General features: G+C 41.2%; 1 protein-coding gene across 3 annotated transcripts in view; it reads left to right on the forward strand.

Moving 5' to 3' along the window:
- The window catches only part of lingo2 (leucine rich repeat and Ig domain containing 2), a 204907-nt gene that overhangs the window by 177454 nt on the left and 4814 nt on the right, over nucleotides 1–22639 (forward strand). The window contains exon 1 of one of the 3 annotated variants that reach the window (XM_019884035.1): nucleotides 4483–4511. The exons of the other annotated variants lie outside the window; for them this stretch is intronic. The gene's annotated coding sequence lies outside the window, so the exon portion shown is untranslated. Of the gene's footprint in view, nucleotides 1–4482; nucleotides 4512–22639 lie in introns of those variants that run through there. 3 annotated transcript variants of the gene reach the window in all.

The following is a 22639-nucleotide window of genomic DNA, read 5'->3' on the forward strand; positions in this document are numbered from 1 at the left end:
CAAGTCGTTGTGGCTCCTGCCAGATTTAATTTCAAAGAAGCTTCCTCCTATCACGACCCAGTGATCTCAGCAGCAAAGCTCAGAGCAGGACTGGCGTTGTGCTGCTGTTTTGGCTGCGCCCACCACACGACGCCTTAATGAGAGCCCTTGGAAAAAAGAAAAGGGGTCGTTATGAAAGACAAATTAAAGCGGCATGCGGCCATGATTGGACCCTGGCTTCCAGCGCCGCTGTTGCGTCGCCGTTGATGCTGTTTGTGATGAAATTGGAAGTCATGATCACTCTTGTTCCCCCCACCAGCACGTGGACTCACTCCCTTGGCTTTGTGGCAATTGATTTTATGCATGGTGAGCTTCCATGTGAATCAGGGTGACATATTTGACATGTTGGCTCATGTGTTCCAACTCTTTCTATTGTATATACACTTATATGCACATTGAATACATTTGCATTACTAGACATTAAATGGGAAGTCAAGTCAAAAAATGTCCTTGTGATATGGTCTCTCTTCTCTCTAAACAGGACTAGTATTGCATTTGTTTTGTTTTTATTTGACAATTTATTTCGAACATGCAGAAAAATAAAAGCACGGTACAATACCGTATAAAACAGCAAAATGAAGACCATCAAAAAAAAGAGAAAAAAAAAGCTAAACAGAATTACAAATAACCAATACATCATAGGTGATAGCTTACCTGCTTGCTCATGTTCGAAACAGGAGTAGGAGAAAGTCTACAATTTCTAGTCCTCCCCCTGTATATTTATTTCATTATTAGTATATCAGAAATATACCCTATTTGGTCTTGATCAGAATTAAACAGAACAATCGTGCCATTTTTCACCATCCAAGGTCGCTCAACATGCCGATGGGAACATCTTGACACCCCTGTTTTCTTGCTTGGGTCACGTGACGTGCTCATGGGACATTCTCTGGGCTTTATATCTTGCTCAAGTCGTTTCTTATGGAAGAATTTGACTGAGTGTACAAAAAAAAATAACGTGTGCAGCTCACTAAATAGTTTAAGTGGATAAAATGCAAAATTGTGAGAATTAAATATTTAAAAAAAACAAGAACATGTTGATTTCATCCTATTTAATGATGAAACTACTGGCCCGGCTGGGTCAGCATCAGTGAATGTTGGGTGGCCGTTCACACTTTAAAATTCTGCTACCTACTTTTTTATCTATACTTCGCAACAACCTACCCTACCTCCCAACCTATAGTACCTTTCTTAACTCCCTCGACTTTTTTTCGCCTGACCTCAGCCTTAAGAGGAGCACATGAAATGCATGAGCAGGCTCAAATATTACCCTAGAGACAATACTTATTTTGCATTGCTCCATATTTTTGATGATCCTATCGTATGCATGCACTCGGTAGTTTTGAAAGGCGCCCTGTACAACACCTGATAGCAAGTACCGGTAGTAATTTATTGACTGGCTGCAGTGACCCCATCCGCCACTAGGGGAACCAAGTTGTTTGTTCTTTACTAAATAAAACCTCTGAAATCAGCCATTAATTATAACGCTGCTCCAGTTTAAGAGTTCTGGGTTCATTTGTGAAGCTGAGATTTTAATAACTTTTATTTCAGCACACACACCGTATACAATGCAGTTTTATGATGTGAACATGTTTACGCTAAATCTAAATGGCAATTGGGAGGAATACAAAATGAGATGACTAATTACATACCTATACATATAAACCTGCATGACACCTACAAATGTACTGTTGTACCTTTTCTATCCACTGTAATTAATGGGTTTTGCTTGACAGCCGTCAGTGCAGGTGATTAAGCTAAAGATAAATTGAATGGCTTTTAATTACATAGGGGAAAAAAAACGACTTTTACCTCCAGGAGACAGTGTCACCTCTGAAAAAATGATATGCTTCACGGAGCTGCAGGAAGCCACGTCAATAAGTCAAGCAGATAGTTAGTCCTCATTGTCGGGACACATAAATGAACGATTGGCCCAAATTGGCGAGATGCCACCGGAGTGGCCGTGTTAATGACTACTCTCTGGCTTTAGCAGAGGGGCAGTGGCTTATCTTGAGCAAACACTCATGGAAAAGACTCAACTCCACAAAGCATCTTCAAGCTTGTGTCATGGGTGTCAGTTGCAACTTGAGAGACAGAATACTGACACTGTCATGGTAAAATGTGCTAACATTCAGACTAAGCGGCCAAGTGTTTTAATCTCTTTTCCAACATCTACGGGTCCCTTCCCATATACTGTACCTCCCAACAAGGGACTGTACCTGCCTACAATTTCTACCTATATCTACACATGCCTACCGCAACGTACCAATACCCTAGTCACCCTCTCTACAGTATATATACTGTATAAAACCATCCAAACTACCTAAATCTACACCCCCGCCAGCCCCCAGCTGAAACTGTCAGCAAGATCAGAGATGTTTCTCTTTACTTGGAAAAAAAATATTTAGCAGGGGAAAAAAAACTTTAAACCTATACTGTGATCCTTTTTCATAGCCTCGTCATACTACAAATCCCTTCTGAGTGGTCTCTCCCTCAAGTCACGACAAAAATTACAACTTCTCCAGATCTCTGCTGCTCGGATGATCACTACGAGCCCCTCCACCCACCACATCAGTATAGTCTTGCATCAATTCCAATGGCTCCCTGCCCAGCACTGTATCCAAATACAAAGTATAAAATACTTATTTTAACATACACTTGTCTACCTATCTACCTCATGCCTACCTCGATCTGTGTTCCTTCCTTATATTTACTGATATATAACTGCATGCACCTATCTGCATCCCAGCGAACCGTGCGTCAGTACAGTGATGGTACTGTGTTTGTACTTGAGGCAATAATAAGGATGTTGATTTTCATTTCACTCGGCTACGTTGTTGTTTTTTGTAACCGTTTTCCATCGTCAACATTCTTCCACACTTGCCCACAGGCGACGCCCACGCACATCCTGCCTAGTTGAGTGAATGGAGCCGGCAGCTATCGCATGTGACAAGCGAGCCATTCAAAGTCAACAAGCACCATTCATGTTGCACAGCGAGGCAAAAAAGATACACAGAGACCACCGGCAAGCTCTTCATGAATTATTCATCAGGATCACGCTTGGATAATTAATCACACAACTAAATTTAGATGAAGGCCATGTTTTGTCGCCCAAGCCTGGACTCTCTCTCAGTGTTAATATATGGAAGTGACACCGACGTTGAGGAGGAATAAAGTGTGTCGTGCGTTAGTTGCCTTCTCCGTGCCTCTCGCTTGTCATCGTGATGAATAACACGATTGGCTGTTTTGGATCCCTCCGTTTTAATACCTTACAAATAGTCTCCTGTAATTCATCCAGTGAGGCCTGCAAAGGATGCTCAATTACATTTTAATCAGTGTCACTTTACGACCTGGCCAGTTGACTGCATTGTTCGCCAAAGTAAATACATACATACCAATACTTACCAACAAGCTTCCTTACCTAAACAACCTCCTAAGACCTACCAAGCAATATTCACAAGTAGCTATGCCGACCTTGCCTAAACTGAACAACAACCTGTCCTAACTAGAATTACATACATAGACTGACCTACAGCTACCAAGAACCTAGCCTACCTGCTTACCTACCTATGTATCCTACTCATCTTAGACCAGAACTATTTACCTCTTCCGAGCTACCTGTCCTTATCAACAACTTACACGATACCTACACTGGCCTTCCTAGACACAGAATCTTTGGAAAATATGGCCCACTTAGCAACTTCAGTTTTAGTCGGCATATCTTTCATGAGTAGACCCCATTATAACAAATCAAGGAATCATGCCTGAAATCAGTGCTGAAAAACAGTAAAGTGCAATTTTCCTTGAAGCAGTCATCTTATGGTCACTTTGGCCTCCGTGTGTCCGATCACTACCAGATTGGAAACACATATACAAATGGATAATGCTAAATTGAGATTTTGAGGTTTTGTCATTGGCCTCGGAAAAGTTTGACCTCTCGGCACAAAACACAAAAGTCAGCGAATAACATTCAGACGCTGCAGCCAGTCTTACTTAGCAACATGTAGTTCAATGCTCATGTCTACACACCTACAAAATACTCACCAGGAGCCCTGCCAAAAAACAGGAGGTCTGCCGTTTTAGGGTCATTTTTAAAACTACACAAATTTCTACAAAGCAGGCACAACGTGAACACTGAGCCCAGTTGCAGTCATTTATCTTCATGATTGCAAGACAAGGTAAACATGATAACAAATGTTTGCTTATTTTCTCAAACTCGACAAGCACTCCAAACGAGATCCGTCCTGTGGAGTTCCGAGCGGCAGAACACACACCAAACACGTTCATGGGAACAGCAGATGAGAATCAGCATGACGACCGTGCTGGCAATCATTTGCCACCTGCTTGTATCTGTTTTGTCCTGCTTTATGACAACTGTGAATCACATGACTTGATCAATATCCAATAAGGTTTTGTGATCCTTGTGCGGCCCATAATCCTGTGGGAGCCGCCATATTGAGAGGCTGATAAGGGTGAGCTCGAGATAGCTGTCAAATCTCTCTGTCATCATCTGCTTTGATTTGTTTTGTTGTTTCTGTGTGTCATATTTGCCTTGCTGTTCCGCTTTTGTCATTTACAGGTGCAAATTCGGGTTAGTTGGATGAAAGGCACTGTAATTATAGATATTAATCCATTTGCAAAAAAATCAATATCACTGTTTTATTGTTTTTATCCTGAGGATGAATGTGAAGGTTAGCCTGTTTGTAACATTCAAATTTTGTAGCGTCCTAAGGCATTTTGAGGGCTTTCCCATATACAAAAAAAAAAAGCCTATAATAATTAACCTGCTAAAAGATCTCAAGTCATGCCTGAAAAGAAACTAAATGAGTTTGAAGGGTGCTATTTCAAGGAGGCTTTGAAAAGTGCTAGCAGGTCATATTGTCATTTTGAAGACTTTTACATTCACAAGGGTCAAAGAGGTAGAGGTGACATGTATCAATGCCCTGAAATTTGGCTAGTGAGCATCCACTAAGCCCACAAAGCAAGTTTCACATAGCACCATGAAATTTGGTAGTAATGTCGTATTTGGACTTACAAAAAACTCTCAAGAAGTTATACCTAAAAAGAAACAGGAAGTAAGACATTTTCGTTTGAAGTGATCATTTTAGGGATAGTTTGGCCATTCACAGTAATTAGAAAAATTCAGCCCTAAAAGACAATGTTGCCCAGCAACAACAAATTCAGAGGGCATAGACAAAATGATGAGACCCACCAAAAAGTCTCGGGGACCAGAGCTTGGAAATACACAGGAAATATGACATTATGCTTTGAAGATTCAAATTCATTTTTTGCCATTAACACAAACACCCTTGAAGCCAATTTCTCCTAGCAGAAATCAATTGAGCATACTGTACATATCTATCCTTGGCAGACCCACAAAACACACACAAAAAAAAAAAACCTATGACTGAAAACATTCAGGAGGTCTGTATGTCCTTTGCTTTGAAGTGGCCATTTCATGTCTAATTCAGCCATTCACACTAATTTAAAAAATCAGCATGCAAATTCAGTTGAACCGAGCATAGTACACCCACAAAAAAAGTCTCTCCTTGCCATGCCTGAAAAGACTGAGTAAGTTTGCTGTTTCACTTTGAACCTGCCCTTTTGGGGGCCTTTTCCTGTAGCTATTCACTTTAATTTAAAAATTCAGTCAGCTAATACAGTTTCATCTGGCTACAATAAATTTAGTCGAGACATCTATCATGAGCAGAACAGCAAAAAAAGTCGCAAAAAAAAAAAAAAATCGTTCAGATGCTACCAAATTTGAACCCCATATAGCTTCTAGACCACGGGTGGGCAATCCCAGTCCTGGAGGGCCGCTATCCTGCATGTTTTCCATCTGTCCCTTCTCCAACACACCTGATTCAAATGATCAGATCATCAGCAAGCTCTGTCGAGGCCTGAACAATTGAATCAGGTGTGTTGCAACAGGGACAGATGGAAAACATGCAGGATAGCGGCCCTCCAGGACTGGGATTGCCCACCCCTGTATCTAGACAGATGTGTGACCCAACATTGCATTGGGTTTCCATCATTGCATGTGTGCTGTTCATTTTGGTGACATTTGATTACTCATCATGAATCTCTAGTTTGTCAAATACACAAGGTCAGGTTTCTATCAAATACTTGATTGTAATGAAGGCCACACCTGAAAGAGATTCATAGTTGCCTTGTAATATTTTCAACCCTCTCATGTTGCTAAATCAGGCTTTCATCTCATAAACAAGAAATATTTTCCCCTAGACTACCGGCTGAATTGTTCATCACAAAGTCTGGCCTCAAGATTATATTAGGCCAAACCAAAGTGTTTCGATAAACGAAGGTGATTTGAGAGAAAAATACACACAAACAGCCTCACACAGAAATGAACGTAAGCTGCTACTGAAGCTGATGAAGTTGGCGTTGGGCTTTGTTGTCTTTGGCTACAAGCCACGGAGCTGAAAGGAATTTATTGGCTTTGAGCAGTTGGTTGAGAGGTCAGATCTATTGATTCAGTGAGGGGAGAGAGAGAGAGAGGTAGGATGAGAGTTCGTGAGCAAGTGAAGCAAGCGGCTCACGAGCACAAAAAACCATTAATGAGGTGAATCAAAGCGGGAAGGAAATGGAGCAATGTCTCGCAGGTGCTGTGGCCACAGCTCCTGCCAAGTGAACACTGGTGGGACCTCATGGAGATACGTTTGGTCGGTTGCACTGGAGCTGTACGCTTTCCTTTTGAACTGCTGGTAGGACTTATTTTGAAATCCCCCAAAAAATGTTGTATTTATTTGTCTTACGCTGGACGAAACATTGGTTGGGATTTTTGAAAAAATGGAAATTAATTCAACCGTTTCATAAAAATATACACCAATTGTTTTTGCAATGTTTGAAGTAAAATGAATCCACACATAATCGTGAATCCGCATTTACACAGTTGCAGAGGCTCTTCAGAACCTTATCCTCTGTTTTTGGGCTGGAAAACTCACCTAGTCACTGGTTTTGTGTTCAAGCAAGTACTAGACCAAGAACCACTGCAAATAGCAAAAAATTGCAGATAATAGACGGCCCACTGATTGTTTTTAATTAGTTGTCTACCCATCCATCCATCCATCCAGCTGGGGCCTATCCCAGCTGTCTTCAGGCAGTAGGCGGGGGACACCCTGAACTGGTTGGCAACCCTGAAATGTTCGCCAGCCACTCGCAGGGCACACATAGATGGACAACCATCCGCGCTCACACTCACACCTAGGGACAATTTACAGTGTTCCATTAACCTGCCATGCATGTTTTTGGAATGTGGGAGGAAACCGGACTACGCGGAGAAAACCCACAGAGAGAACATGCAAACTCCACACAGTAAGGCCGGAGCCAGAATCGAACCCTGCCCCTGTGTATTGTGAGGCCGACGTGCTAACCAGTTGACCATCGGTCCGCCTCGATTTAAATAAATAAATACATTTAAAATAATAATAATAATAATAATAATAATAAACTGTAGCTTTGATTACGCACAGTAATCCTTCGCGTATTTACCGTTCACCATTCACAACTTCATTCAGTACCAGCCGGGAAAATATTATTTGGTTGCATTGCTTTAAAAATGAATAAAATTAAAGTGACAGGGGTCTACAACTATGTGTCAGAAGTTGGCGGCCCCCAGCATGGGTGAACCTGGGTGAGATACATTGTTAACATGAGTCAGAAGTGGCTGCAAACCCTTGCATTGTGGCAGATATTTACTCCTCGCGGAGAAATGCGACGCATGCAGTGTCATTCGGAAACTTTTTGCCGACATGGCTGACAGCCAAGGCCAGGCGTGGCGCTACACAAATGCTCAAAAGTGCTTAAAAATGTTCAAAATGTATATTTTTTTTGTTTTGTTTCATCAAGTATATCAATTAATAATATTCTTCTATTTTCATTCATAAAAATACCAAGCAATTTGACATGGTTTTGTCAGCTACTCTTTTGCTTCTTTTAATTGGTGTTTTCCATTTTTAAAGTTTCATGACCAATAGCAAGGTACTTTTTGCAGGTATAGTATCAAAGTCAGAATATTTGTATCGTGACAACACTATGGAAAACACTGTGGAATTTTGTAAATCATTAAGCATGAGTCTCTCTGGCCCCATTACGCCACCAGCATTGCCAAGTGAGACCTGATATTATTCTAATCATATGGTGTGTTTATGCAGTGGAATGGAGTTACGCAGCAAGTGGAGCTGCTCGTTGGTGGCCAGGGTACAGATGGTCACTCATGTTTAATCATTTCCTAAAAATAAGTCTGGCTTTCGTGATTAATGAGCACCGCTATGTTCTACTTAGCAATTCAGTAGTTGTACCTGTTTGGAAGGACAAAAATATCAGAGACAATACAAGGAATTGTAGTGGGTGGGTTTTAATTTTACATTTCACATTCAAGTTGCTGTTGATTCTGAAATTTATTTTTATTTTTTTAATTTCATTAGATTTTTCATGAACAAATGATTCCTAGATATACTGTATATACATAATTTTTCTGAGGCAAGTGCATGACAGGCTTGGTGACAGCATTATAAGGCTATGTCCATATTTTGAGGTGCAAAGCATTAACTTTTTTCAAGCCAGGCAGCCAGGCAGCCATAATGCCAGGCATGGCATTATGAATAGAGGAATAAGTTAAAGGTGATTTAAATTTTCATTTCAGTCATTCAATATTTGTGCACAATGCGCCTGGTAAATGCATGATAAAAAAATATTATATGAGGCCAGGTGTTTAGTTTTCAAATGGATGGTGTTTCTGGCTGAGGAGCTGTGTTACCTAAGAAAGTTTATTTGCGGCCAAGCGTTTTTTTCCAGTGCACTGAGGCATGGTTTTAATTTAAAAAAAAACAAAAAACAAAAAAAAAAACGTATGCAATTATTCAGACAAGGCATTTAAATTTTCAATCAGAAAAGATGTTTTGAGGAATTGTAAAATTATGTGATTCTTTGAGGCAATATAATTATTTTTTTTCATTTAAATCATGCACTTGGCAAAAAAAAAAAGATATAATGATGTTAATTTGAGGAAATGCATCTTTTCTGTGCATCGTGTATCTGTATAAAATGAATGGTGATCAATTATGGGATGGCGTTTAAAAAGACTTTTTTTTAATTGAGACAAGGCATGTATTTTTTCTCAGCTTATGAGGCCTGGCAATTGATTGCCATGAGACATGGCATGATGAACAGCTGTGTTTATTTGAGGCAAGGCATTTATTTTTGCAAACGGGCAAGACACGCTTGGAAATCAATCTATGCAAGGATTTGTATAAAGACATTTCAGTTCAGGCTTTTTTAGTATAATGAAGTACATGATGCACCTGTTGATGAAGAGAGAAAGGACATTCGAAAAATATGTGATTATATGAGGCAAGGAAGTCATTTTCTCAAGTGAAACATGCACCTGGCTATGAATTGAGTTTTGCGAAGAATTCTGTTTGAAAAGAACATGTTTATTGGCGGGAAAAGATTTTATTTGCATCGCAAATGATTCACAAATGCATCTGTATCAATGTCATTTTGACCACTTGCCGCCTGTGCCCTATTTAGCGCACCACAGAGCAGTGTGGCACGCTTAAGTGGGCCGATAAAAAGCAATGGCATCTCCTCAGTGTAAATATAATGGCGCGTTAACATTTATATTGTATGAGTGCAAAGCAGGGCGCACAATCGTTTAAATGACTCCACTAATATGGTGCAAACTGCTCTGTAACCAACCTCCAACTTGAGAACTTCAGCCTGTTTTTCCTAGCAAATTTCATAATCATGTTTTGTTCCCCTGCCATTGGCTGGCAACCAGTTCAGGGGGCACCCCGCCTACTGCCCAACGACATCTGGGATAGGCTCCAGCATGCCCGCGACCCTCGTGAGGATAAGCGGATTAGAGAATGGATGGATGGATGTTTTGTTCCCACCTCGCCCCAGCACAAGTTCGTAAGCTCTTGACTGGAACATAATCGCGTTATTGTTGTTTTTTTTTTTTTTTTTTTAATTTAATAAACGATGAAACGCTGGATTAGCTGGCAGATCACATGAGTCTGTTATGAGTCTCGCTGCGAACCAAAGGCTATCGGATGCGCACAAAAGAGCAAGCCACTCAATCTAGCGTGTTTATCGCTAATTAACGCAGATTAATTGAGCCTCATTTTTTACCAAGCAGAAGGCCATTTGTGTACTGGGGCGGTGAGGGTGGGCGTTGGTGGTGGTGGTGGTGGTGAAGTGGGAGGGGGGTTTTAGAGCCCCCTGAACCCTCTGATCAAATGCTTCATCTTGTTCCTGTGAACATGTTACTCATTCCGTTAAATGGAGTGCACACATGCACTCGACTCAGATATCTACAAGTGCAAGGTCACACAAAACCACACTGTTTCTTATCTTCTGGATTTCAATACACAAGTGAATGAAATTGAAAAGTTCTGAGGGAACTTTCCTCCAGTTCCTTTATCTTTAATGCTCATAATATATATTATACGACCAGTAACTACCAGAAGACTACATATTCTCCGTCCAGCTATTTAACGAATCCAAGGAAGATCGAGACACTGCCGTGCAGCCGTTTTCTGTAAAGTGCTGAAGAAGGTCTAATCCCTCCAAAAAGGTTCCTATTGTTTATTGTCCCAGAGCTGCCCCCAGACAAGAAGGCAGCTCTGCCTAGCGCATGTGACAATGGGTGACTCCACAGTCTTAACTGTTTCCATCTAGATATGTGTGCAAGGAGTAGAGAGATTGGAAAATGCTGCGCCAGGAGGAAAATGTCACAGTGATACAGTGGTCTCGTTCAAGTCACCTTTCTACTTATTTGCCAAATAGACCTAATCGAACACAATGTACCAACCTTTTTACCCACCCTTCCTCAAATTTTCAGCAATGTGTCTAAATTGAAGAAATATTTACCTTAACGAAGAATATACATAAAAAAAAAAAACATTCATGATACAATTATATTAAAATCCCATGATGTATGATATCTTTACGATATTAAGGCCACGTTATGGTATAATTGCGATATGGGTTTAAATTATATATATTTTTTCCAGTGCTTTTTTTCGTGATGGCCACAGTTGACAATCAAGATATATTGCTACATATTATTTGTTTCAAACTCGACGATCCCTCACCAACCCAAAAAACCTCTGACTGTGTAAAATCCGATTATCAGTGCGTGTTTTATGGCAGGATTCCTGTATAGACCCTGTATATTGAAAATATAATCCATGTAAATTATTGTTAAGTATATCACCTCTCTCTCTCTCTCTCTCTCTCTCTCTCTCTCTCTCTCTCTCTCTCTCTCTCTCTCTCCTCCCTTTCTTTCTCAAAATATAGAGAGAGCGATACATACATATATGGATGGGTGGATGGATGAATAGATATATACCCAAATGTCACGATACAATAATATTACGAAATGAACTTCACATCACGATAATTAGCACGTGGGGAGGTTGGAGGAAAAAAACTTCTTGTATAAAAACTCTGATATTTATTTTAAAAAAAGTTCAGATTGAACCCCCCCACAATATTGTGTGTTTGACAAAGAAAGAGGATGGCCAGTCATTGTATTGCCACGTGCTCCTACTGGCTCAGCGGCGCAAAATATCATGGCCTATGCCATTCACGGTGCTGTGTTTGGCTCATCCGGGCAAAAAGTCATGTTTTTTGACCGAGAAGTGATTTTTTTTTTTCCTTTTAATGCTGATTTATGGGAGTGATAACAGCTGGACAAATCAGACCAGGTTTTCTCTTTGGACTGTTCCATTTGCTTTTTGTGGGTGGGTTGGTGAATATTGATGTAATATTTGAATATTATTGAATTGAACAATTGAAAACACGCAGTTTACCATACTCGATTGAGTCCAGAGGGTGTGTTTACCGCCCACGGTGAGGTAAACTTCAGCTCTCTTAACTTCACACAACTCAGCTCGCTCGTCTAATTGGAGCCGCTTCAGTGGCACAATCATGGGTCAGTTTGCACATCATTGCCTCCCCTCCTGCCAGGCACATGCTCACACGCACCCGTGCGTGCACACACACACACACACACACACACACACACACACACACACACACACACACACACACAGTGGACAACCAGCACCCGTGTTGGAGTCAAAACTATTGAGCAGCTAATTACCCGCCCCCCTCGCTCACTCCTCTATGAAGTCATTAGGAAAATGAGAAATTAAATCAGTCAGTGGTAGACTGCAGTCTATGCTACGTTTGACACATGTTTCCAGGATGAAATGATCAAGTCCTGTTCGTCTACAAAATACCTATGTGAAGTAACTTCTGTGCTAATAGAAACATGGTGGGTTGTTTTTTAACACATTCTTTTGACACGTCCTAAAAGTGGTCCTGTCCCCACCTTAGAATCGAAAATGGTAGAAACTTGAAACCTGTCTGACACCATCCTCCACCAATCAACAAGTATTTTGCCCAAGAACAAATATATAGAGAAATAAACAGAAACCTTTTCATGTTTATTTGGCACATGGTAAAAGTGTTCCCGGTGCCCAAGAATAGAAATGGTTGAGTTTCTGTGCCTTTGGTCTGATGAACCGGGACATAGCCAGACAATAACAAATGTAAGAGAGAAAAATGCATTCCAACATCACTATGACATCAACATCCAATCTTCAACAACAAATTGGTGTCACGTGCCCGCTAGGTCACCATAAAGGCTAATTACCGGTAAACAATCCGAACCTACATGGTGCCATTTCATTATCTTGCATTATTTTCCTAGAGCTGCACCTTTTAAATTGGGTTATTGACTTGTTTGTTAGTATTTTAATGGAAAAATCTAACGTTACACCGGAGTTTCAACTGGCAGTTTTCGGCGATTGGTTGATTCTGCTGACCCGTTCTCACAAAGCAGTCAGACTTATTGTTTCGACATGGGACATATAATCTCAAATGTTGACTGTCAGTTGACTAGCAGTTTGATTTCTGAGCTCCTCTACTAGCTATATGAGTTTTTTTATGATTCACATTTAAAAAAAACATTCATAGAAAATCAAAGGCAAAATAAGGAATTATCACTACAGTGCACTGCTATTGTAGGGCTGTTGTCTTCTATATGCACACAGGTTGATGACGTGCATCTATAAGTACAAGGACAGCTATTCAATTATTTCACATCTATTTTTTTCCACATCTGCATGAGTGTTATGGGATGCGGTATGTGAAAGTTGTGCATCAGTTACTACAGTGAGCAACTCTTAAAAAGCTGTTCCATTATATAAAAGAGCCTTGATGCCAAAGTTGCGCATTTTTTCAAAACCTATCAGTCATGGGGCCATATTTTGGGCCTACGGCGCGGCTCCACTCATACCTTTTTAAAGTCAACGCATGAGAGTCCTTTGCATTGCAAACGCAGAAATAGACTCACTGGAGTCCATGCATATGATCAAACCACCCGCAGTATGTTCATAAGGGACTGCATGCAGACTTGGACAAAAGATGTCAAATTGGCCAGGGCAATCACAGACCATTGTTTTGAAAAGGGCACTTGAAGATCGCCATGATTGTTCCTGTCCGTGTGTGAGTCTGGATGGAAAATGTGCCCATCCGTCACGACTGTGACAGCACATTAGTCACTAAAGTGGACAGTTATCCAAAAGCTCTTTTCTTCCCTTTGCACAAGTTTTGATGTCAATGTTGTGCATCAGTCACAATAGTCAAAAGCTGTCTCGAACATAGAAAAAGGGCCAGAAAGCTCTGTAAAGCGGTGGTATGTTAGCAGTTGACTCTGTGACTGCCGTTTTTATGTTGCCACGCTTTACAAAAAAGAAAGCGGTTGGAAAAATTGCCGTGGGTCTTCTTTCTCCTGGCGGCTATGCTCACATATCCCCAACATCACTCCTTCCCCTACCCAGACAGCCGCGAGGCTTTTCTCGCGCTTCGCCCCCATGTAGTTTGAGGATTTAGATAACAACTTGGCCTCTGTGCAATCAACCAATAAAAAGCCACTTGTGAAATTGGCCTGCGTCTATCTCTTCAGGAAAGTTTTTTTCCTCCCTCTCCGACTGTGTTTGATGTGCTCCCGCGGCGCTGATCATGGCACTTAATGTGATTCCTCTTTCACATGGAGTTTAAAAAAATAGTATCCTGCACTTTAATGGCAGGCTGGGAAGAGACAGGCTTTCTTTACCAGGCAAATTATGGACAACCCCTTTTTTAAGGTGGAAAAAGGAGGGGCTTGCATTTGGATGTTTTGAGTCGGGAGAAGAGACTTTCCGGAGGAAGAGCGTGAAAGGTGGAGTAAAGTGAACTCCATGATAGGCCAGAAAAGGCGTATGAGCCATGAGACTGAGTGAGGAAAGAAGTGCCTCGTGAAAGCAACGTGATGTTTCATCAGGCGGCAAGAAAATCGAAAGTGGCAGCGCATATTCAAAAGTTATGTTGTTTTACACGTGTGAGTGTTGACGTCAGAGTTGAGTATCCATTACTACAGTCAACAGAAATGGCTTTTGATCGTCATTGTAATTGTTGTATGCGCGCGTTGGTCGGTTGACAAAGATGCATCAATAACTACAGCAGACAGCTATTGGAAATATAATTTATCGATATGTATCAGTCTCAATGTAAAATTTGTCTATCCGTCACTGCAGTAACAGAAGATGAATCACAACGACAGACAGTCTTTCAAATACTGATACAGTATCTCCTTGAAAAGGAATAGAAAAATCACTGATCAGTCACTACAGTTCAAAAACTGATTTATTCCAAATGCATTTGTTTTGATGGCAACTACGGTGACAGCACATGAGTCCCAACAGTGGACAGCTATTTAAAAGATTTTTTTTCTTCTGTAAGCATGCGTCAGGTATCAGTGATGTCAGTGGGCAACATTTCAAATGCTGTTCTTGTCTGTACGTGTGATGTCAAAATTGTGTATCCGTCACTACAGTAAACAACTACTCCGAAGCTCTTGTCTTGATGTCAGAGTTGCACATCCATCACTGCATCAGACAACTATTCAGAAGCATGATTTCTCCGAAACATGACCGATAAAGAGGGTGTCAATGTTTGGGATGACACCCTCGCACCCACTTGAGTCTGATGCAATAATATGCCCTCAAATATGGTCTTATTTCTCTTAAAGCCATATCATCCCGTTCGTACATTTGTCTTTATTTTGGTCTTTTACCAACATGTCCTTTCCCGTCCAGATTTCTGCCATACCCACCATGCTTGACCTGTGAATTTGTGTGCAACCACCAAAGAGTCAAGACCTACTGAAGTCTGAGATTGGCTATGAATCATTGTGCATGGAGTCTGTCTGACACTTGTGAATGTCATTCATTTTCATGCGAAAAATATAACATACATTCTCATACTTTACCTTCACCAGTGACATGTGCGCACCGCTTCGTCTCACACACTACACTTTTAAGGCTAGCATGTGTTTTTTGGTGGGTTTTGGGGGGTTTTTTTCTGTATGAAATAAATTCAATAAATGTCATTGAATCACAAGACTGTGCTGATGTTTGGACATCAATAAAAAAAAGGGGTAGCTCAGCAGTACCCAATCTTCCGTGCGACACAGTCCAGACAAGTCACTTTGACTTATTTGACGACCGACATAGAAGCAAATCAAATAAAAAGATTCAATATCGAATTCACTATTGCACCATTATGAATGTAATTATTTTAACAGTGAAAGTCCTGCGCTTTCAAAATAATCTCCAAGCCACCAGCAGCATGTTCGAAGGGGAAAAGCTTCTTGCAGGTGAAGAACAACCTGTTGACGGCAATATTTTTTGTTAGCTGATATGATTTAATGTGCCGACATTTGGCCATCGGAGACATGTTCGAGCAGGGGCAGTGCTATACATGGGCCACCATCACACCTAGAGCATCTTTAGATCGCTCTTTTTTATCTGACATTTTTTTCATGGGTGCAGCATGGGTGCAGCTTTCTTAGACCCATTGATACTCTGCCACAAGTTATTTATACTAACTGCATGTTGAAAGAATAAAAATTTATCTGAATGCAAATTCTAAAAGAATCTCTCTTAAGTAAAGAACATCTGATTCTCACAATCAATAGCTGCCAAAATCATTACCTTCCCACCACTGCAAGTCAAGAATATGGTCGGAAAGTCATTGTTTATCACACCATCCACAGTCATAGTTTCATGAAATAAAATGTAAATGCAACCTTTCTGAGGAAAAGCAGTTCGGATGGATGGATGGATGGATGGATGGATGGACATATACTAGTCCTGCACACACACTCTTAATACAAGCAGGAACAAACCGAAGTAAAAAGCAACATTTAGAATGCTGAGGAATGAAGAGATTTTTGTGTTGGCGTGCTTTTTAGGTATAATTTGAATGAACCATAGATCATAGGATACAAAATGTCAATTGCCGGTTGCAATTCATCATTCTGTTTGGCTGTTAGCAAGAGAATCAGTGCATGAGAGAGAAGTAGATTATGCGATAGTAAACAAAAGCAAAGAAAATGGCATTATCTTTTACAGGGATCAGCAACCTCAAATTCTCAAAGAGCCATTTTGGCCATCTCTTCCAGAAAAAAAAATAAAAATCTGGCAGCCACAAAACCCCTTTGACAGCAAAAGTGAAAATAACCATTAAAAAAAACAAAACGGTGGGTTGTATTCATGAAATCAATTAACTGCTACCGGGAACGTGAGATTTTATTTCTGCATGGAATAAAAAATATTTAGAAGGTGCTTTGTTGAAGCTTACTTTCAAATAAAATGGTCGATGTCTATTTCAGTCTTAATTTAAAATGAAATATTTATTTTTCAAAGTCACAGACAGCAACAGCCGATCGATGAAACAGCCACATTCGGCTTTGGAGCTGCAGGTTGCGGACCCCTCTATCGAAATTAAGCTCAGCAAAATGTTGCTTTTTATTTCGACTTGTTTCTGCTTTTTATATGTGTGATGGGCATTGTTCTGGATATGTGTGAATTTTATTTTATAAAACCCTGAATGTGGATTTTATGATTGATGAAGCATGATGCACGCAGCCATACACGGGTACCCCTGGCCACCCCTCACTGAGGTGTTGTGTCACCCTGCCCACCACACCGAAAAATTTCCGGCTATGGGACACATTATGGCTGTTGGCAGTGAGTGAGTGTTGGCGATCGTTATGGGCCAGATGTGTCCTGCACCGACAGCCCAAGTCAGCTGTCACCATACTATCACCTGACAGTTAACTGAATCCAAATTTGCAAAATGATGTTTCACCTTCACCATACTTCATCCTGTGTGCGAAAGAGGAAATGTGTTCAAGCCCACGGGGGAAATGCGGGCAGTATGGGTGCAGGGCCAGTTATGACAGGGAACGCCCACATTTTAGGGTTGCTCCACCCAGTTTGCGTGCCTGGCATGAGGGTGTGTAAATGACACACTTGAGTGGACAGAAGAATGCTGCCCACTTTTTCTGACTTAAGCACACGGGAGAATATGGCCGATAGTAAATGAATATGGCCTTGCTTCACAGGTACGAACAAGACAAAGAAGAAGGGGCGATTGATGCATTAATTTCCCGGTGTAACGACAAAATAACGGGCCGTGGCGAGGCGCACTTGTTAAATCCTAATTTCATTTTAATGAGGCTTACATCTGGTAATGATGCTGCCGGGGAGGGAGCGATGTTATTAACTTGCAGGTTAGTCGGCCCGCGTGCAATTAGCCCACCTTCTACGAAAAAAGAGCGTCGGCCGGCTATCAAACGGGTTGCTAATGAGCGGGAAGAGCAACATGAGCCGTCTTGTCGCCACAGGAAACCCAAATTACCTCAGCGATGTCCACAAATATTCGTTTGGAAACAGCAGAAAATGCGGTACGAAGCTGAAAACGATGCAGTCCACCCTCTGTATTCACGGGGGTTGGCAAGGAAGCCTTGACATGAATTGCAAAACTATACTATGGACACGCTTGTGCAAAAAGTTGGTCTAACCTGTTTTCCGTGACTAAACAATGTTGTGTCTGTGTGTGCGTGTGTGTGTGTCTGTTTGATCAGAAACTCTAATGTCTTCAGTGTACAACAAAATTTAAGGAGTTGACATTGCTCTTCCAATACATTTGGGGCGGACTGTGTTTGTGTATACTGTATCTTTTGTTTTAGGGACCAAGCCCTGCCATGAAAAGCAAACTTGTGACTGACTAGTGAGTACGCCAAATAGTTTCCGTTGTGTTCTACAAGATTATTCACGAGTAGGATCAGTGGGTGTTTACGGTTCTTTGATCCCTTTCCTCGAGTGTTTTTGTTTCTTATTCCACTCTGATCACTCCTGTTGTCGAATGAATACCTCCGGGGACTGCGTCAATCAAAAATGAGCGTTCTTGTCTTTGCCAAGGCAAAATGTTTGTTGCAGTTTTTGTAATGGCTGATGCCTGAGTGCACAAGTGTCCATAAGTACTTGTCCAGTGAGTAAAAATAGTGCATACAAATTTTTTCCGCCCTCCATCCATCCATTCATCTTCTGATCCACTTATCCTCACAAGAGTCGTGGGGCGTGCTGGAGCCTATCCCAGCTGTCTTCGGGCAGTAGGACACCCTGAACCGGTTGCCAGCCAATCACAGGGCACACATAGACAAACAAACAACCGCACTCACACTCACACCGAGGGACAATTTAGAGTGTTCCATTAACCAGCCACACATGTTTTTGGAATGTAGGAGGAAACCGGAGTACCCGGAGAAAACCCACGCAGGCACAGGGAGAACATGCAACCTCCACACAGAAAGACCGGGGCTGGAATTGAACCCCGCACCTCAACACTGTGAGGTGGACGTGCTAACCAATCGACCACCGTGCCACCCAATACATTTCAAACGGCCGTCAATTATGCCCTGGTCCCCATCCCCTGCGAATAGTGGGTGTCAACTGTATTATTAAACTAATGCTTAGTATGAAGTGGACTGTGCGGCTCACAACCTCACAAAAGAGATTATTACCTCCTCCAACCACAATTGTAACAGTTGGAGCTATTACTACACAGCAAAGACTTTAATCACAAGCCAAGATCTGTGAAATTGTTCGGAGAGACGGTACTAAGAAACCATTTAAGTCTCCATTCTGCAGAATGCTACTCGCCTAAGCCACCCCACCCCCACCCTTGCCTCAGATTGCAAGTGGTAAAGTCCTGTCTGTCCAAGAATTACATCAGCTTTTATCTGAGGCAAGAAAAAGCCTGGCATTTTTTTCTTCAATTCACCCCCTAAAGCCACTTTCACTTGGCAAAATGGAATTTGGTAGACAATGTCCATCATGAGTACACCCTCAGAAAAAGTCTCAAGATTTTGAACATTTATAAGGAGTTAGACATTTACTGCAAATAGAATTGATAAATTGTGTATACTTTTGGAGTAATGTGTAACTTAATATTTTACGTGTCTGTCAGTACGATTAATCGGAATCATGATTTTGATTTTGGAAATGTTGAAAACGTTATGATCGAACAAATGATTTATGTGCATAAGAGCGAGGTGCCTATACAATTACATTGTGAAAGAACCATGAATGCACCATCTTACATGCGTAGCCAGCGTCTTGTCTACGCAATTCTGCCGTCCCTTAGTAGCCTTCAAGCTGTTTAATGGCACCCCAGTTGGAGCTCACTGTACAACTAAACACACAACAAAAAGAATTGCACAAATTTGGATTTGAATACAAAACAAATTTCGTTTTTCAAAACATTGCTAGCCGCTAATGCTAAACTCAATGTAATATCCCTTTGAAATGGTAACGGGAAATTAGCAACAACTTCAGGAGTGATGTTCCATCAAACAATGAATCTTCACACACAAACGCTGTTGGTTTTTTTTTCCTCCTCTATTCTACTTTTTTCTTTTCACATCTAAGATATCGGTGCGCTGGACAGCGAAGCACCAGGCTTCCCGTGTTGTCTCCCTCCATTGGTCATTGTTTAGTTTACGTTCTTCTGGACGGGTTGTAACTGGGAAAGTAAATTCCTTGTGTGTTTACATACTTGGCCAATAAATTGGATTTTGATTCTGATTCAAGCCAAGATAAGCCAATGATTTCAGAGTAGGGCTTGGTGCCTGGGTTAGGGTTTAAAAAAAAAAAAAAAAAAAAGATTCAAGACAGGGTTAGGGTTTCAAGCCTGGGTTGGGGTTTCAAATTCATTTTCACTTTCATCAGCCACAAAGCATTGTACCATCAGTTTTGTTTCGTCAAGTTGCTTTGCTTTATGAAGTGAGAAGTTTTCCATCTTAGATGTCGGAAAAAAAAAAGTATCTGAACTTTTAAAGAGCCTCCCGCACATTTGGCTGCACTTTTACAAGTCAGCAGTGACAGCGAGCTGGCCATATGGAGCCCTGCTAACTACTGCAATAAAAAAATACACGGTAAGCCGCTCAGACACGTTGCGGATTTAATTTAAATAATCAGACAGGAATGGCAAAATACTAAAGTTGATCTTCCAGTGACTATGTTAGGCAAGGAAAGAATAGGGGTTCAAGCCGGGGGTTTTAAATGACGGTTTCAACTTTCAAGCCTTGGTTAGTTTCCCCATTATGATATCAAGCCAAAGTTAGAGTTTCAAATTAGCGTGTCAAAACAGGATTAGGCTTTCAACATAGAGGTTAAAGACTGCATTGGGGTTGCAGTTTGGGATTTCAAGCTAGGGTTAGAGTTTCTAGTCAGGGCTCGGGCTTCAAAGTAGGGTTTCAACCCAGGGTTTTGGTTTGAAAGTAGGCTTTAAAGACAGCCATAGTGTTTTCAAGAAGGTTTTCAAGACAATGGAAAGATTTCAATGTCGGCTTTCAAGCCTGGGTCAGAAATTGAGATTCAAGTTGCGTGTAAAAGTAGGGTTTGAGGCCAAGTTAGGGTTTCAAATTCGTGTTTGAAGCCTGTGCTAGGGTTACAAGTTGCTGTTTCAGGTTTTGGGACAGGGCTTCAAAATGGGTTTTCAACTCAGCCCAAGCCAGGGTTCATAAGTAGGGCTTCAAGATCGGGTTGGTGTTTTTCATGAATGTTCGGGTTTCAAGTGAGGTCTTCAAGGCAGTATTAGGCTGTCAAAGTGGTGTTTCTTGACGGTGCTACGGTTCGAAATAAGCGATAGGGTGTCAAAATGGGGTTTGAGGCCAGGGTTAGGGTTTCACATTTGTTGTTTGAAATGAGGATTTAAAGGCTGCATTTAGGTTTCAAGCTGTGGTTGGAGTTTCAATTTCAAAAGTAGGGCTCCACTCCAGGGCTGGGATTCAAAGTCAGGACTTCAAGATGGGCTTAGTGTTTCCTGTTAGTGTCAGGGTTTTGAGTTAGATTTTCAATAGAGTGCTAAGATGTGAAAGCACGGATCACAAGCTAGGGTTAGGGTTTGAAATTAGGGTTTCAAGTCAGTGTTATTAGTGTTTCGGATTAGCGTTGAAAGCTACGGTTAGAATTTGGTCTTCAAGGCAAGGTGAGGATTTCACATCATGGTTAGGGTTGCTTAGTCGGGTCTCAAGCCAGTGTTTGGGTTTTTTCTTGTGAGTGAATGTTTGAAATGTCATCTCAACACATGAGCTGTAAATGACATGTTCCTTTGCACGTATTGTTGTGTTTTCGTTGTATTTGTGTCTAATCCAGTGTTGTATTCTTCTTTTATGGGCACGCTTGTCTCGGCGTAGCAGCAGCCCCCTCGGGGAGGAAAAATGGAGATGATTCTCGCTTGCTGTTTAATTTTAGAACTGGCCGTTACACAGCCAATTAAGCAGGGATGCTCGCCGCCATCTTTGCAACCTGTCAGCAGCTCTGCTCCATTCGTGGTGTGCGAAAAGCGTCATGATGAATATTACGATTTTTTTTTAAATGATGTATATTTAAAGCCAAGAAGAAGAAGAATGTTAAGTGTGTGAGCCAAGCACTTTCCATCTTGTTTATTTTCATTTCACACGGAGTGGAGTGGGTCAAGTGCTCATTACCAAAAAGGCCTTCTAATCTCTTTTGGCTGCGTAATAGTGTTTAGCAGCCCGCGTGGAAAATCACCATGCGAAAATGCAACATGTTTATATGGGCGTCGACTTGAACGTGTGAGGAGTTGCGTAACGTTCGGCTTCCCAGCATCGTTTTAAGTGCTGTCATGTCTCTGGACGAATAAGATCAAGCGTTTCAAGACTGGTTTAGGGTTTGGAAGTAGACCTTCAAACTGGGGTTAAGCTTTCAAATTTTTTAAATCTGAGTTTGGGTCAGGTTTAGGGGTTGAAAGAAGGCTCTTAAGACATAGTTGGGGTTTCTAAGTAGGGTTTCAAGCCAAGGTATGGGTATTAAGCCTTGGTTCAAGTTTTGAATAGACGTTTCAGGCCAGAGTTAGGGGTTCAGGAAAAGTTTGGCTTTGAAATTAAATTGTCAAGACTGTTTAGTTTCAAATAAGATTTGTAAGACAGAGTGGATTTTCAAATTGCGGTTCTAAGTCAGGTGTAGTGTTTTAAAATCAAGCCTAAGCCAAAAAAGAAACAAAATGAACAAAAATGGTCAAATGGTTTAATGCGACTGACTCTTGGCTTTTCCTTCCTTTCAGACCATGTGTGCTTTTTTTCCTAATATGTTTTACTGCCTTCTCGCCTTTGTGTTTATCTTTTATTTCTTCTTTGACTGTCATCCTAATAAGT

Source organism: Hippocampus comes, unplaced genomic scaffold (assembly GCF_001891065.2).
Source record: "Hippocampus comes isolate QL1 unplaced genomic scaffold, H_comes_QL1_v1.1 scaffold156, whole genome shotgun sequence".
NCBI classification, from domain to species: domain Eukaryota; kingdom Metazoa; phylum Chordata; class Actinopteri; order Syngnathiformes; family Syngnathidae; genus Hippocampus; species Hippocampus comes.